This window comes from Zingiber officinale, chromosome 2A (genome assembly GCF_018446385.1).
Source record: "Zingiber officinale cultivar Zhangliang chromosome 2A, Zo_v1.1, whole genome shotgun sequence".
In the NCBI taxonomy this organism is placed as follows: Eukaryota; Viridiplantae; Streptophyta; class Magnoliopsida; order Zingiberales; family Zingiberaceae; genus Zingiber; species Zingiber officinale.
Window position 1 is genome coordinate 171,155,648 of NC_055988.1, and position 16,104 is coordinate 171,171,751.

The following is a 16,104-nucleotide window of genomic DNA, read 5'->3' on the forward strand; positions in this document are numbered from 1 at the left end:
ATTTATAACATATATCTTATGTCTTAATATTGCTTATATGTAGATTTACTCACTACAAGAAAAAAGCTAATAGACAACGCTTTTAAAGCGTTGTCTTTGTGCCTGAAAAAGCGTTGTTAAAGGCACTGTTGTTAAAAGTCTGCTCAACGACAACGCTTTTAAAGCGTTGTCGTTTGTAGAGAAGACAACGCTTTTGCAATACTATTACAACGCTTTAAAAGCGTTGTTGTTTTTTTACAAAGACAACATTTTTTGCAACGCTTTAAAAGCGTTGTCGTTTTAAAGAAAAAATAAAAAAAAATTATTTATAAAAATTATTATTTTTATATTTACAAAACTATTATTTTTCTTTTACCATGTCTAGATTCGAATTTTACATATAATCAACTCAGCTAATGATTTCAAACTCATACCAAAATAATAGAATTCTGGCATTGAAGTAGTATTAGTATTTAATTACATGAGAAGCTAGTAAATATCAAAATTAACACTAATTCTGTTTCAAAGTAGATAGTGATATTCACAAATAAAACAAAAGAACACAAAATAACTAGCCAACCTCGAAGCCAACAATCTGTTTACTTCTACTAGCTACACTCAAAAATTATTATCGGCTTGAGAACGGGACAAAACAGTACAGTAATTACTACCACAATACTGAAGAGGTAGCTTGTCTTTCTCAATCTTTTACAGGACTAAGCAATTGGATTTTGCCTAGGATCTTTGTGAGCTTTGAACAGATTGAACAGTTGGCCTGAAATATAAACAAAAAATTACAATCAATAGTTTGAACCAAAAAATTACTTCTACTACCTATTTTCTATAAATGAACCAAAACTCATTACTCAGAAATGAAATGCTTACAGAAATATAACATTTCTTCAAACTGCAGAAAGAAAGTTTGCAGAAATGAAACGCATTCTAAACTCTAACAAATAAAACATGTGAATGAGCTTTTAAAGTATTCAATTGCTAATGCTATCAACAAAATCCGGCTTCAAAATCATTAATCTTGATCATAGAAAAAAAACATCCTGATAAGTATTACAGGCAATCAAAATGTTGGTAACGTACATAACCGAGAATGCATGCCTTTACCAGGTCCACCAGCAGAGAATGATCCACCACCTCCCATAAGCACCTGCAACATTCATTATTCATTATGAATCACAGGGTGAGCAAAAAAAAAAAATCCTGTGAGTAGCATATCCTTTCAAGACACACTGTGAGTTTAATTTGACACTTCAACCTGAAGAACGGTTGCTGCCATTGCTTCCTTCTCTTGATGCCAACCTCCAAGAATTTCAAATGCAAGTGCAATATGAGTGCTCTGTTTCTAGTGAGAAAAGATCATTGACATGTAAGATGAAATCCAAAGATAGGGCCCAATTATCCACTAACCGGTAAATCAGATTAACATCTATACTCTCCTCCAACACAGACAGATTTTGGCTCTTGTGGACGTAGCACTTTTGGAAGATCAGATAAAAGTGGTTCAGCTAGTGATACCAATTCCTCGTGTTCCACACCTGAGGCTGCAAGTACTATCCTAGGAGCAGTATAGTTCTCCTGTAATTATTATACTGACAGTCAAGTCAACAATCTAAAATTTGAGAAAGTAAATGGAGTGACAAAAGGAAACCTATCTTATAGAAATGAACCCCTCCAATATGGTTCCATTTAAATGGCTTATTGCAGACTCTGGAGCAATTAAAGGATTTGCCAAGGCACCAGAATATCCTGCTGAATGAACAGCCTCTAAAAGCAAACCCTGAGGATTGCTAGAGAGCTCTCCTAGCTCTGTCTTCAATTTCTTAAGCTGTGATAGTGAAATGAAAATTTACTAGTGAACTTCTAACAGTAAAGTAAGAATGCTTGAGCATACGTTTTCCCCAATCAAGGAAAACAGCATTCTTGACACTATCTATAAGCACCTCAACCATTTGAGGCGTGTACAATTTCAGAGCATCGTAAGTGTAACCCATCTGTTCACGAGAAGCTGATGCTTTAGCACTTCCGCCTATGGCTTCTATTTCACGTACCATTCGCAACTGACTCCTATGTCTTGTGGTTTTGAATGACATTCTTTCTAAAAGATGAGTAGCACCAAATGACAATGGGGTCTCATATATTGAACGACAGTCAACATATAGTCCTATGGATGCAACTGGCCTCTGAACAAACATATCCAATTACGAGATACTTAAAACAAAGAACATCAAGTAGAAATTACAGGAATAACTAATTTAAAACATACAGGTGTTGTTTCAGAGGCAATTTTGGCACCATTAGGAAGGGTTGTGATCTTTGTCTTGCCCAGCTCATTGTGAACTTTTAGCAATTAGCAAGACACAAGAAGAGAATAGAAGCATTTACCTCTATTCCTTGTTAATAGAACAAACAATTAATGCATGTAACTAGAGGAGTCCTCCTATAACTTGAGTAATATTTCATAAATTTCTAGAGACTTATGAAAAGATACAATAGAAACCTCTACGAATATTTTTTCTATATAACTTATAAGAAAAATCAGCTCAATCAAAAATTGAATTCCGAATGACATGCTGATTAGATAAACTATTTCCCATCGTCTCTAACAAATTAAAGCATTTATAATTGTATTAAGGAGAAATAATTAAGTCACATCGAATAAATAAATCATCAGATTATTCATTAACAAGTGACACTAACCCATCCCATAGTCCAACAAAGAAAATCATTACAGTCTAGGAATGAAATATGGACTGGCCAATTCTACATTAGCAGTTTCAAGTCTGGGAAGAACTCAAATTTCTCTACAAACTCCATTGTTTAAAGCTTGAATATGCAACCGAAACAAACATCAATTCCTCTTTATCATCTGTTGATTACAGACAAAAGTTTGAATACAAACAAGCAATCAAGAATTCAATTAAAATATTTTTCTAGTGATTACTGGGATCTGTGTATTGACTTGAATATGTTTATTTCTTTTGGCCAGATGATAAAAAGGTAGTATTTTAAGCAAAATCAACAAGAAAAAGTAAATGTTGTCACTACAACTTCCTTTTCCTACATGTCTGCCCAATTGGGGCAAAAATAAGACTAAGGAATTGGATAAAATCTAATTCCTTCTCCTCTCCTCTTTCTTCCTTGTGAAGGGATGAAATTGAAAAATATTTTTTACTTTTTAATACTTGCTATTAAAAAGTGTATGAAAATAGGACAACGATGCAAGAAAAATCACAATTTCAAAGGTCAAGATTCAAAATTCATGTCAACAACCATAAAAAAAACCCATCAAAACAAAGAGCAAATTATTTACAAAATGTGCAATGCTATAATCTAAAAATGATACAGTCATTATAGAAGCAACTGATGTAAGAATTATATAGAGTAACAGGTTAAGAAGCATAACACTCCACAACATATGTAGGCGATTCAAAAATCTAGGGATCTCGCTTCGTAATAAGTTTAGATTATTTCTCTTAAAGGGAGATAGGCTTACTCACTTTCATTGATCCTCCGATGAATGTTTTGAAGATTGGGCGGTTGCAGTGCTTCTTCTTCGAGTTCCTATATCATCACTCGTATCTCAGTACAAAAAAGTGAACCTGTTGTGATAATGTTAAGGCAGAAGTTGCAGAATGACTAAAATAAAAAATAGAAGAAGAAAAAATAGAGGCAAAAAAGACCTCTTTCGTTGGCAATATGAACTCATCCGCACAGGCAATTCAACAAACAAGTTAGCTTCAACCCTAAACGAGTAGTGAGAAGGTACCTGGAACCAGATCCTCCTCCCCTTATACCACAACGTAGTGAGGCAGATAAGGAGGCTCAGGCTTGTTTGGGTGGTGGGAATCGAGGAAGACGAGCACAGGCCACTCCATCTCGCAGAAATGCCTAGCTAACCTCGCTGCCTCCTCTACCATGGAGGAAATCTGCCTGTTGGGCTCGATCGAGGCCTGCCCCTCGCATCCACAGGCAGTGATAAGATCATGGAAGAATGTTAAAAAAAATGGAAATTTTGCAAGGAAGGAAGAGAGGTATGCATGAATACACATCGCAGATCTGTAAATTGCTAAACACCCACTCAACCTCAGATCTGTAAAGAATACACATGAATCGAGCAGAAAACCCCCAAAACAAACATCCTGACCAGAGAAGGAATAAATCGAAGGAGCGATCGGACGAAAATAAGCGAGGGAAAGGGCAAGATGTAACCTCCTGTTCGACGAGCGGCTTGAACTGCATGAGCTGTGCGATCTGCTCGTCCAGGTTGCCATGGGTGTCCGAGGCCAGCACTGGACTCACGCTGATCTTGTCCTCCTTATACCAGTCATCGCCTCAACGTCGGGGGCGAAGGAGGTGAAGAGATGGGTCGATCTGTCGTGGTCTATCGCCTCAGCACTGGGATCTGTCGCTTGACGAAGGTGTGGTCTTGACGGAGAGGAGTTCGGAGGAGTGGTTGCCGGAGAGGAGTTGGATGGAGAAGGCCGCGTGAGATGAGGAGTTGGGAGAAGGGTTCGGGATAAAAAACGATCGGAAGATAGGAGTTGGGAGAAGGGTTCGGGTTTTCTACTCCTTACTTAGATCCAACGGTTTGTATTAATCAAGATTTAGATGAGAACTTAACAATAGACAACACTTTTTAAAAAATGTTGTTGTAGATACTAAAACAAAGTCTAATAGACAACGCTTTTTACGAAGCATTGTCTTTGACCTGTAAAAATCACTAATAGACAACGGTTTTTATAAAAGCATTATTTATTAATAAGAAAATAATGAAATAGACAACGCTTTTCACTAAAAGCGTTGTTAAAAAAAAAATAGACAACGCTTTTTACAAAAAGCGTTGTTGTTTAAGTCTTGTAGAATTTCAATTTTCTTGTAGTGACTCCCGATGGCCATCGAGTATCGACATATATCCCACAAAAATTTAAGGAAAGAGTCTGCATATCTGGGACTACATGGAGATATGTAGACGCTGCAAATAAGGATTTTTATTATCAAGAATTTGTGGTAAGTAAATTGAATATGTACATTATATGTATCCTTTAATATACTAAAATTTTATTTTTTAATTGTAGAAAAAATATACGTGGGAGGATGGGCACGAGGTAGAATTTGCAGCAACTTGGAATATTTATTGTGCCAAGTTGTACAAAGACCTATTATACTATGTGAGAAAGGATGGCACACGACCAGTTTATGTATCCGACGAGATCTGGAGTGCATGTACGGCCACTTGGTCTGCAGAAAGATGGCAGACAAAGGCTCTAAAAGCAAGAGCGAATAGGAATACAGAGTTAGGTGGCCCGAGTACCGGATCTGCTCGGTATACATCAGGATCTCGATCTATTGTTGAGCACGCTATAGATATGGTGATTTTAATTTAAAGTTATATAAATCAAAATTTTATTTATTAATAAACTTGTATAATTTTAGCCAAACTTATTTGTGCATGCAGGAGCATTCTTTAAAAAGACAATCTACTTGCATGGAGATCTTTCTCAAGACTCACCAGAGATAGGATGACACATATGTTGATGCTCGATCAAAGAACACTGGGGTTTGAATTATTAACTTACAATTTATATTTAATCTTTAATAATGATTAATTAGCTTTAATAATTATATATAAGATATAAATTGTAAATTTTTTCTACACAGGAGGAAATGACAAACAGGGTTGCTCAGGCATCTCAATCACTAGTAGAGGGAGGGGAGTCACAAGATCTATCCACCCAGGAAATAAACGAAATTTATTATGATGTTGTGGGTGGAAGGACAAAGAACTCCTTCCTCTACGGCCTTGGCTCCCAGGCCAAGGTGGTATTTGATCGCTTGAGGACTCCTAGGGGTCGTGCGAGTTCCTCTTCTTCTTCTTCTGAGGTGGGAGAAGAAGTGGATCAGAGGTGGGAGAAGAAGTGGGCTACTCAGGAGCAGGCATTGGCCCAGATGCAAGCAATCATTGCTAGATGGGACTCATCACAGCAGCCCTAATCAGAGGAGACCCAAGACCCATCAGACTCCGCCGATGTTTAGATTTTTTTGATATATGTTTAACTATAACTTGATTTTTTTAAGAATTTCTTATAAATTAATTAAGTCAAATATATTTATTCTATTGTGATATTATAAGATGTTTATCTTAAGTATTTTATATTTTTCAGGAGTTCATATTGATACATTCACCACCGTACTATCATTGGATATCTACAATATAATCCAGGTAATTTTTTTACATGTAAAATTAGTTATATATTACAATTTTTGAGTTAGATATTACATTTGTATCGCTTCAGTCTGATTATAATCTCTTATATTTGACTTTTACAGGATTATATTTGGATATATGTGTAGGTGATGTATCATGGTACGTGATCCTGTCTGAGAAGCTAACCGCAACGGAGATCCAGAAGAAAGCAACCCACCGTGCTGATGAAGAACAATGCTGATAGAACCTCGATACGAGAAACCCAAAGCGGATCGGGAGAAAACCAGAACCACCGAAGGAAATCTGATAAGTAGGGGGGAATCCCAGTCCGAAGGGGAGAAAGTAGGACCTCCCAAGCTTCCAAGACCCCCTGCACACAAGAGACCAGCCAACACTATCGTCAGTGACCCAAGACCGGGATGGGAATCCCTGGCTAGGCCCTCCGACGCTCAAGTTAGTGATCTCTCTTGATGTGAAGGAAGAAGAAAGAAGATGAACAGTAGTTAGAAAATTAGGGTTGTGAAAGTACATAATGATGTGAACTTACCTGCCAACGGAGAGGATTCCCCCTTTTATACCACTTCATATAACCTCCGTAATCATGAAGTGGACCCCGGTTTGTTAGAATTCGTTATGAGATGATGTCAGGTGTGTACTTGCGGAAGATGATTTTTAAGGAATCTTTTTTGTACCCCAGATGTACCTTCTTTGTCGTTTAGCACCTGTAAGATAACCTGAAAGCATATTTCCCGCCGAAAAATATATAACACCTGTCATGAATTATTTTATATAACACCTGTCATGAATTATTTTATTTGACACCTCCTTGTTATGTTACAAAATAACAGTAAGCTGCCTTTTATTCAACATGTTTCTAAGACATTGATTGAATGATCTTTGTTAACTATCTACTTAAAAGAATATTCCCGGCCGATATTAATCTATCCTTATCCTAAGGGTATGTCACGACCGATGTTGACCTACCTTTACCTTGAAGACATGTCCTGGCCGATATTATTCTACCTTCATCCGGAAGGTATGTCTCGACCGATATTGGCATGCCTTTACCTTGAAGACATGTCCTGGCCAATCTTGTTCTACCTTCATCCGGAAGATATGTCTTGACCACTATTAGACTATCTTTGTTTTGAAGATATGTATCGGCCGATATTGGCCTGTCCTCCTTCGGCAAGGTATATCCCGACCGAGATTAGCCTATCTTTGTTCTAAAGGCATGTCCCGGCCGATATTGGCTTATTTTCATCCAGAAGGTATGTCCTGATCGATATTATCCTACCTTTATTCGGGAGGTATGTATTGACCACTATTGGCCTATCTTTGTTCTGAAGATATGTACCGGCTGATATTGGCCTGTCCTCCTTCGGCAAGGTATATCCCGACCGATATTAGCCTATCTTTGTTCTGAAGGTATGTCCCGACCGATATTAGCTTACCTCCTTTGATTCTTTCTTCCTTTTCTTTCCTCATCTGGAGACCCATAAAACCTAACCCATATCACTAGCCTTCCCCTCAAGTTTAGTCGAAGGAGGTGTAGACGACTGACTAGACATAAGTATGGTCTTGTCTTTTCCTACTCGTGACTCTGCTCCAGATTTTGAAATGACCTCACAGATTTTGTGTACCACTGTTTTAATAAAGTATAGCAATCCTGTGAGTCTTTTTCTCCTTTAAATAGGGTTACAACCTTCTCTTCACCCACAACCCCTCTCAATTCTTTTCCTTCCTTGCCACCTTTTAGTGCTAAGGCCATGGTCGTGGATCCTCCTCTTTGGGGGCAACTTTTGCTAGACAAGGTGTGTAACAACCCAAATTTCCTCATTTTGAGCCCCAAAAATAATTCAAAAATATTTTTAAATGCTATATAAAAATTCTAGAGATTTTTAGAAATTTTTAGAGTATTTTTATGTAATTTTTGGAGTTCGTTTGGTATTTTTACCAAGAGGAAGAAGTTTAAAAAAAAAAAAAAAAGTGTTGAAGTCGAATTTTGAACCTAAGACCTCAGACTTGACCCGAGTCTTAACCCAATCCATCCAGCCAACTGGTCTGCGACCTGTTTGTGAATATATATGGGATGAAATATATATAAGCAGTATTTTGGAATGTTTAAATAAATTGGAAATAAAAATGCACGGCTGAGGAATCGAAGCTGCGACCTGGGATTTGGTTAAAACCGAGTTAACCAAGTGTGCTAGCGATCGTTTGTTATTAAAGAAGGAGAAAAATTCTATTTAAGCAGTAGTTAGGAAACAGAGAATAATAGGAAATAAAATGGTTGCAGCTGGGATTCGAACCCGCGAGCCGCGCCCTAAGCAGAACGCGGTCAACCAACTAGGCCAGCAGGCTTTGTTAATTTAAGAAGGAGAGAAATATATTTAAGGTATAGCGGTTAATAAAAACCCTAGTTATAAGAAAAAAAATAGGTATTTCCCTAGCCCTAATTTCTTCCCTTCTCTTGTGTTCGACGGCGCCTCTTCTTCTCGGGCGGAAATACAAAGGAAGCTAGAGCACGATTCCGGCGGGCGGCGGGCGGCGGGCGGCGGGCGACGGGCGGCGGGCGGCGGGCGGCTAACTCTTGGGGGGTTCGTCACCGTCGTGATCCTTGCGTCGGGAAGGACTTGTGAGCACGAAGAGGAGCCGGAAACCTCGAGTGGTCCGAACCCTAGAAGCTGTCCTTCTCGGCTGTAAGTCCAAGAAGTTGCATGGTAAGTCGCTTACTCACCTGCGGTAAGGGTAGCTCTCGAATTATTGCTTCTTCTTGTTGTTTTTCTTCGGTATATGCCGCTAGGAGGGTGTCCTTGAGTTGCTGTCGTGAGGGGTTAAGGAAGATGGAAGGAGTTTTTGTTTGGATTAGATTTTTGGACTTTGCTTATTCCTGATTTCGAATTAATCTGTGAAGTTTGATGGTTAAGGTTTGATGTCGTGTACTTTAAAAGCTTGATAAAATCCTTCTGTGAAGTTTAATCTGTGAAGAATCCTTCTGTTAGACTTAACAAAAGCTTAATACAAAATTGTTGATCTCTAATCTATAAAGAACCATCTGTATTTACCATGTGGTGTAGTTTTCTGTGGTTCTGCCATGGTGCAGAGTTGGATTTCAAACCCTAGTTTTCGGTTGGAGCTTGTGGTGGTAATCCAGTTTAAATCATGTAGTAACATGCTTAAGAATCTATTCTACTCTATAAAAGTGCAAGCTAGATTTGTTAGGTTTCAATTCAGCAAGCTTAATTTATTATGTTCCAATTCAACAAGCTCGATTTCTTAGGTTTCAATTCAGCAAGCTTGATTCCTTTATTTCGCAATTTATTGTGCATAATGGTTGCTAGGGATTTAGCTGAGTAGTTAGTGAACATCGAGTTTAAGTAGAAGCAATATCCATTTTTCTCTAGCTCATTAGGCATGATTTTGGTATAGAATTCAGCCTAGTTTTCTTAGGTGTATATATGCCTCAATAGTTTCCTCTCGAGGTAGGAATGTTTACAGAATGAATAGAATGATTAAGCATTGTAGAACAGAATCCTGTTAAGCATTGTAGTGCAGAATTTTGTAACATTCACAGTGCAGATTTGTATTAGTCTTATATGCAGATTTTCTAATTTTCATTTGCTATTATTGAGCATGTGCAGTTTTTAATTGATATGAATTGAGCATGATCAGTTTTCTTTATTACTAGATACTCATGAGCAGTTTCTTAGTTTTCATTTGCTATTTTAATAAGCATAAACAATCATGTATTCTAGTGGGAAAATAAGAGTTCTATTAAATTCTTTTAGAAGCATTAACAAGTAAAAAAGAAAGAAAAAGAAAAGAAAGAAAAGGCCGAGGCCTTAAGTAGATCCCAAAGTCAAGACTTTAGGGATTTTGACACACAAGGTGCCTATTAAAATACAAAGGCATTTAAAGAAGAAGTAATTAAGATTATAAGTATTTTACTTTTAAGAAGAGGCTAGTACCCGACTTCCGAGGTTATCGTTAAACAAATCCAGGTGTCCAATTCCGAGGTATTGGCCCTGGTAGATCGAGGTCTGCTCTTTTAGGATTGGTGGCTCGCTACCCCAACCTATTAGGGAACACGCATAAGATGGTACTATGCCTGGGCCCAAGAAGAAAGTTGATTATTATTTTGAAGTATTATAAGTATAAGTTTTTGAATGAGTAAAACGAGTTTTACATAAACATAAAGTATTAAAGATTAAGTTAGAACAAATGAAATAAGTTTCATATAGTTCTGAAAATCAGTAAGTTTAATTCTTTATTCTACCATGTTTATCTAGTGGATGAGTAGTTTTCATGTTTACCTATTAGATGAGTAGCATGATTAGCTATTAGAATTACATGAGTAGATTCCTTAGCTTTTCTTTGCTATTAGTTTGACATGAGCAGTTATGTTTATGCTTTATTTCTTTTTAGAGCATATAGTTTCTAGTTCTTTTCGTATACATACACATTCATGATTTTATGAGTTAGATAGCGCTTACTAAGCAAAATTTTGCTTATAGATTGCACTTCCTCTTACTGCAGATACAGGAAAGGAAAAGATATAGAAAGGAAGGCGACAAGGAGGTGTTCGAAGGATGTGTGATGCCAGGACTATGGAAGCCTTGGGACTAGGAAAGAAGTTTTATTTTAGTTTCTATTGTCTTTTGCTATGTTAGAAGTATTTGAGATAGTACATGATATTTTGATGTGATTAGGACATAGTAGATGAATTGTGATATGGTGTGATGAGTTGTGGTATTGTTTTATTTATTTTGGATTTATTATACTGCGTGGTTGATTGATATGTGTTCCAGCCGCTTGTGGCTGAGTATATATTGCATGTATTGTTGAATATGGTTACTGGTACAGGGGAGACTCTGTCAAAATTTTTCGGTAGGGTTTCCATGTGATTTTTAATCATACCGGTTAAGTAGAGTTAGTAGTTAAGTAACGGTCATCCTTAGAGAGTAGTAGTAGTAAGAAAGGTGGTCGTTACAAGGTGAGATCCATATATGAGTTCATTGAGGTTTTTGCTCCGGTTACTTCTGGAATTCAAGGGATTGTCTTAAGAGATGAAGCTTCACAGCCTAAATCTTTTATCCAAAGATGCGGGTGCTCTGAAGGACCCAAGAAACTTCAAAGAAATTTTTACTACTTATAGAGGGGCAGCCAAATGACCCATGGGTGTTGTGTGAAGGGCACAGCACATGTTACCCTTGGGCTAAACTTGATTGCTCCACTCGCTGAGCTCGTACGGCTTGAGAGGGGAAGTGGTTTTTACATTTATTTTTCCATTGTGGAATGAATTAATGTTTCCCTGTCTCGTCGCCCTTGAGCTTTTCTGTTTTTTGTTGCTTTCTTCGTCCAGGGCAACATATTGCCTCTTATGTGCCTTGGCAAGTTCGGACGAAGTGGGTTATTTCCATCTCCGCTCCATGGTAAGTTTGAATCCAGTGGGACTGACATTTCTAAGTGTTGTGAGAACTTGTGTTTGTGAACTGGGTTATTCGCCTGAGGCTTACTGTTCTAAGGGAAGATGTATCGTTATGTATTTGATCAGATTCTAAATGTAACAATGGACTCTTGTATTGAATTAAATGATTCTATGAAACCTTTCTGTAATTTACAAGAGTAACTGTAATGCTGCAATCATGACTGAGGTTGTCTTAACTATGGGCATATCACGATTAAATTTTAAAATCATACTGGCTAATACAACATTATTTTGATCACATACTAGTTTGCATTTCACAAGGGCGTTGATTTTGAAATCTATTCTTCACCTAAATCTTAATCCTTAAACACTTTTGTCTTTAACCTGGGCTTAGTCAAAAGTCCAATCCCTTTTGTTTTATTATACCCAGTTATATACGTCTTCTTTCGAAGCTTCTTGGCTAGTGATTGGTTCTCCTTCAGGTGAGAGAGTGTTTAGAAACGTACTCCGAGACGTTACCAACCCCAGCGTGATCTGACCTATCACATCCGATGTGGATGTTTTCATGATGGTATGGCACATACTTTTTCTGACTGCCACGTCACATAGGTCTTTTGCCTTTCTATTGTGATCCTCAGCCTATGCTGAGATACCAATGTCCTGATCTGACGACAGTCGTGCGTTTTCCAAACCCTAAACCTTTCGTCTCCTTTTTAAACCTCGTCCTTCCTTTTCCCTTCTCTAGAGTTCTTTTCCTGTTGCTGTCTCCAACTAGTCCTTGTGCTCACCGTTTCACGACGATCCCCTTTCTTGTCTCCAGTAAGTAATCCCTTGTTTCCCTAACCTATACCTTTGTTCATGGCTGAGGAAGCAATTGCTCCTTGGTATGTCCATATGTCTTCTGTCTTTGATAAGAATGCTAGATTATCCATCCGTCGCCAATATGAAATTCCTAAGGAATATAGAATCATACTCCCAACACCGAATGATCGACCTCATCATCCTCCTGATAACTGCGTGACTTTTTTCAAGGATCAATTGATAGGGGGCTTAAGGTTCCCCATTCCTCCTTTCTTGATTGAGATAAGTAGGTACTTTGATATTCCTTTGCAGCAGTTTGCCCCTAATGCATTTCGCTATTTGTGCGGTACTTACATGTTGTTTCGTCTACGAGAGATTCCTCCTACTCCTCAAAATTTCTTCATGTTTTCCTATCCCAAGTGTTCGGAACCTGGTGTCTTCTTATTCCAGTCGCGAACTAAAATGGTCCTTTTTGGGGATATGTCGTCGTCTCTCAAAGCCTGGAAATCTCGTTTTTTCTTTTTAAAGTTTCCGGGACCTATTCCTTGGTCGCATGCTTGGAAATCTTTCTTGCCTCCCTTGCCCGACGTTAGAGAGTTTCATTTTCTTCCCTCTTTTCCTATTTATTGTGAGAAGTTATTAGGTCACCGACTCTCGATCACGAAGTGGTTGAAGGTCGAGCTTCTGTACCTATTTGGTTTAAGCCCCGTCAAACCTGATACCCACATTTCCTTAGGTAACGTCTTGTTCCTTCCTTTTTGCTTATAACTGCCTAAACTACTTCTCTTTTCTATATAGTGGAGAGTTTTTATGATGCTTTGATTGACGAAGAAATACGTATGGAAGAAGAATTGCTTCGTGCCAAGGAGGTCGAATTTCTGGCTGTTATCGCCCCTCCACCCTCAATTGAAGAGCCGGCTTCCTTAGCCGAAGTACCTAGCTCTTCAGGGGCTCGTGAGGTTCCTGAAGGTTCTCCTGAGGATCCTGCTGCAGAGATCATTCCTAATCCTATACCCACTGTTACCTCTCCAGTGGTTGCTGTTGTCTCCTCATCTACCTCTCTTCCTTTAATTGAGCTCCCATCTCCTGGTAGCTCGGGTAAATTGATAGCTGAAGTTTCCACAGGCAAGCGTCCAGGACGCAAACTAACCAGGGCTCCTCCCTCAAAAAGGAGGCTCATTCTTCCTGTTGATGAGTTGGTTTCAGAAGGCTTTGCTTCGGGTAACCTTCCTTCTGACGAGCCGACGCTGGCAGAGCTCTATCCTTCTCTCAACTTTCCTGCCTCGCCTCTCTCCAATGCCGGCGCCTCTGGAGATGTTTCTTTTACTTTTCCTTTATCTATACCAACTTCTGGGTCTTTGCCTTCTTCGCCCTCCTCTTACTTGATCTTTGCTCCACCATCTGTTCCTACTTCTTCTTTCTCGGCTGGCTCTTCTACCATTCCTGTCCTCCCTATATTACTGGGGGGGTTCTTTTGCTAGCTCTTGGGATGAGGTTCGTCCCCTTTTTGGGGAGCTTTCCATTCCTGAGGTAATTGACCGCTTTTCTCATAAAGAGAATAAGGTATGTTTATAGATTCCTGATTTCTATTTCTAAAGTACTATCTCATAGCTATGATTATGCTTCCCGCGAATGGCTAGAGAATATGGGTTTCTCTCGATTACTGCACAACCTATATACTGAGAACGAAAAATTGAAATTGGAGAATAAGAGGCTGCAACGGCAAGTTACCGAGCTGTCTTCTGCCGAGTTTTCTGCTGCCGCTAAGGAACAGTTCGAAGTACAAATTGAAAATCTTCAGGAAAAATTTAAATTGGTTATGGACCTCAATCGAGAATTGACTTCCCAGCTGGGAGAGCTAAAGAATAATTATGAAGCAGAATTGACTTAGAAGCTCAAAGCCTTACAGCTGAAAGAGGATGAGGTAGCCTCTTTGACCACTTCCCTTAATTCGGCTAAAGCTGAGACTTCTGCCAAAGAAGATGAATTAAAAACCTCTCAGATGGCATTGGTAGTCTACAAAGGGGGCGAGGATGTTCGTTATAAGGAGCGAGCCATGGCCATGATTGAATCTCCCGAGTTCAACAGACCGATTGTGAGGTCCATTCTATCCGCTTTTACTGCAGGAGCTCAAGGGGTGATTCAGCAATTAAAAGAAGAGCATTATTTATCTCGCGATCCTCCTCCTAATTTCTTAAACAAACGCAAACTAATTGAAAACAAACCTCCTGATCTGTACCCCAAGTTGACTCTAACTTAGGTTCAAGTTATTGCGATTCAGTACTGATAAGCTCGTGTGACTTTGATTACTCCTTTTGGGTTGTAAATCTTACTCTTTCTCAGGATGAATATCTGTTTTCTGCAAATGTATCTAATGTTATTTGGTTTATCATAACGCGAGATTTCCCTATGGATCTTTTCTTAACGATCGACCGGTATATATTAAGATTGATAAATATCGCCAGATATTTTATAGCTTAGTTACATCTCGCCCGATTTAACAAGGCTTCGTCATGCTATCCTTGATATTGGTCGATTTGTTTTGCTCGACCGGTTTACCATTATATTCTCATATGTCTTTTTCCGCATAGTAATTAAGTCTCACTGGGTTTTATTGTAACGTATATTATTTGCCTTACTATAATAAGCCTTTGATCAATATATTTTGAACGATCTTTAGTTCGGCCAGTTTGTCAAAATCGTCCGATTTTCATCTACTGATTTCGTTTATTAACTACTATCCGACGCTTGACTTCTATTTTATTATATCCACACCTCAAACTTATAGTTTATTGTACTAATTTCTATTTGTCCTTGTCAGGGTTTCCTAAGAATATTTCTGAGGAAACTCGCACCTGTTTCCGAGGTAGCTTTTTTAACTTCACTTTTTTCTCCTGATTTTATTCTTTAATATTATTATCTATTTATGACGATTGATACTCCAAGCACCTTTTTCCCCCTTTTGCTGTTTCATCTTAAGGGTTTTAGCACAAGGCAAAAAGAAAGATGAGGGCTTACGAGGTTTTCTCCTGTTTTTCTTCCTCTCTCGTCTTCTTCCTTGATTCCTTTTTCTGTGATTGCTTCTCCCTATGGCGGTTTCTTCTCCTGCGTGGTTTCTCTCATGCTCTTCTGACCTCACAGATACAAAAGAAGTGAATTTACAGGCAACCTATGATTTTCCTTCCTATATCACTCGTCCTGCTCCTCATGAGGGTCCACATCTCCCTTGGATGTATTTCCATATTCAGGGACCAAGTCTTACAAGGTTTTAGATTTCCCCTTCATCCTTTTTTCTGTAATGTCAGCCGTTATTTTGATATCCCGTTAAACCAACTCGTCCCTCAATCTTTTTCTATTCTAATGGGTTTCATTGGGGTATCGAAACTTGTGGATTTCCCTTGTCTCCCCGTCTTTTTCATCACTTCTTTATTCCTCGTCGAGTAGATGCGGGCGTTTTCAAGTTTCAGTCTCGTCCCAAGGCCATTCTATTTAACCGCATTCCTCCCCAGGGCGAATGGTATCATAAATTCTTCTACATGCGTCTCCCTTCTCCCCCTCCGTTTCCTATCCAATGGATACATGATTTACCTCCACTTCCGGACATCCATGACCTTCTTGACGATCCCTCTGTTGCTTCTGCTTTAACTAAATTGCGAGGAGCAAAATTCAGTTT

The 16,104-nt window shown here is 38.6% G+C and overlaps 2 long non-coding RNA genes across 3 annotated transcripts; both read right to left on the reverse strand.

Annotated features, from left to right (window-relative positions):
- Positions 1 to 672: 672 nt before the first annotated feature.
- LOC122040273 lies at positions 673 to 1,303 on the reverse strand. Its single transcript, XR_006128569.1, has 3 exons — positions 1,250 to 1,303; positions 1,075 to 1,141; positions 673 to 754 (listed from the first exon to the last, which is right to left on the reverse strand). It is a non-coding gene; the product is annotated as an uncharacterized LOC122040273 (long non-coding RNA).
- Positions 1,304 to 1,430: 127 nt separating this feature from the next.
- Positions 1,431 to 3,784, reverse strand: LOC122040274. Of its 2 annotated transcripts, none has more exons than XR_006128571.1 (3): positions 3,761 to 3,784; positions 3,492 to 3,593; positions 1,431 to 1,544 (listed from the first exon to the last, which is right to left on the reverse strand). It is a non-coding gene; the product is annotated as an uncharacterized LOC122040274 (long non-coding RNA). The 2 variants fall into 2 exon arrangements; XR_006128570.1 differs by having other exon boundaries at positions 1,473 to 1,549.
- Between the last annotated feature and the right edge of the window lie 12,320 nt (positions 3,785 to 16,104).